The sequence below is a fragment of the Nycticebus coucang genome, chromosome X (assembly GCF_027406575.1).
Source record: "Nycticebus coucang isolate mNycCou1 chromosome X, mNycCou1.pri, whole genome shotgun sequence".
Lineage (NCBI taxonomy): Eukaryota > Metazoa > Chordata > Mammalia > Primates > Lorisidae > Nycticebus > Nycticebus coucang.
This window is the reverse complement of record NC_069804.1, coordinates 124064912-124066663: the sequence shown is the minus strand read 5'-3', so window position 1 is coordinate 124066663 and position 1752 is coordinate 124064912. Positions and strand designations below refer to the sequence as shown.

The following is a 1752-nucleotide window of genomic DNA, read 5'->3' as shown; positions in this document are numbered from 1 at the left end:
AGATTTCTTTTTTTTTTTTTTTGTAGAGACAGAGTCTCACTTTATGGCCCTCGGTACAAGTGCCGTGGCCTCACATAGCTCACAGCAACCTCCAACTCCTGGGCTTAAGCGATTCTTTTGCCTCAGCCTCCCGAGTAGCTGGGACTACAGGCGCCCGCCACAACGCCCGGCTACAAAATGAGATTTCTAACATTCAGTAATTGGCTCGAGGTTGGATGTGGCTTCTGGAATTCTCTGTGCAAAATTTCTAGATACAGGAAGTGACCAGTTTTCTACCATTATGGTGTCTTTCAGTCACCACTGAGGAGTTTCCACCTTTTTTTTTGTTGTTGTTGTTGTTGTTGTTAGAGAGACAGAGTCTCAATTTATTGCCTCAGTAGAGTGCCATGGTGTCACAGCTCACAGCAACCTCCAACTCCTGTGCTTAGGAGATTCTCTTTCCTCAGCCTCCCAAGTAGTTTGAACTACAGGCACCCACCACGATGCCTGGCTATTTTTTGTTGCAGTTTGTCAGGGGCGTGTTGGAACCCGGCATGCTCGGTATGTGGAGCCGGCACCCTACCCGATAAGCCACAGGCCGCCCTCCACGTGCTTTTTTTTTTTTTGTGGGTCTTATGTTGCCTTTATTTTCAAAAATATGGAACACTTCACTAGTTTACATGTCATCCTTGCTCAGGGGTGATGCTAATCTTCTCTGTATTGTTCCAATTTTAGTATATATGCTGCCAAAGCGAGCATCCTCCACCTTCCTTTAAACTTAAATTACAGTCTGAACAATGGCATGAAGCCATGCTGGAAGCTAAAATGTTCAGAATGGATTTATTTGTCTCAAATACTTAACTTGGTATTCGAGTTTAGTTTATTTTTCAAGTTCTAGGGTTTAAAAAAGTCAAAATAGGGCGGCACCTGTGGCTCAGTCGGTAGGGCGCCGGCCCCATATACCGAGGGTGGCGGGTTCAAACCCGGCCCCAGCCAAACTGCAACCAAAAAATAGCCGGGCGTTGTGGCGGGCGCCTGTAGTCCCAGCTACTCGGGAGGCTGAGGCAAGAGAATCGCTTAAGCCCAGGAGTTGGAGGTTGCTGTGAGCTGTGTGAGGCCACGGCACTCTACCGAGGGCCATAAAGTGAGACTCTGTCTCTACAAAAATAAATAAATAAATAAAAAGTCAAAATATTAAGAACCTTATGCATATGCTACTTATGTTTTCCTGTTTCTTATTCAAGAAAGTTTGCATAGAAGCGTCTCTTTCATAAAAGTCTTCCTTCACCACTAAAACTGAGGATGTCAAAATTCAGTGAAGAAGCATCATTTAAAAAAAACTTTTTTTTTTTGAGACAGAATCTCAAGCTGTCCCCCCTCGGTAAAGTGCCATGCACCATCATAGCTCACAGCAACCTCCAACCTTTGGGCTCAAGTGATCCTCTATTTTTAAAATTTATTTATTATTATTATTTTTTTTTTTTGAGAAAGCATCTACACTCTGTTGCCTGCACTACAGTGCTGTTGCATCATCAAGCTCACAGCAACCTCAGACTCCTGGACTCAAGCAATCCTCCTGCCTCAGCCTCCCAAGTAGCTAGGATTACAGGCGCCCAGCACAACGCCCAGCTATTTTTTGGTTGCAGTTGTCATTGTCGTCTGGCAGGCCCGGGCTGGGTTTGAACCAGCCACCTCCAGTGTATGTGGCCAGTGCTGAGCTACAGGCGCTGAGCCAAGAAGAGACATTTTAATGGAAATACAGTAGTAGGCCAT

General features: G+C 45.2%; 1 non-coding gene across 1 annotated transcript; it reads right to left on the bottom strand.

Moving 5' to 3' along the window:
* Positions 1-631: 631 nt before the first annotated feature.
* LOC128578666 (U6 spliceosomal RNA) lies at positions 632-738 on the bottom strand. The gene has a single exon (XR_008377806.1). It is a non-coding gene; the product is annotated as a U6 spliceosomal RNA (small nuclear RNA).
* Positions 739-1752: the final 1014 nt, after the last annotated feature.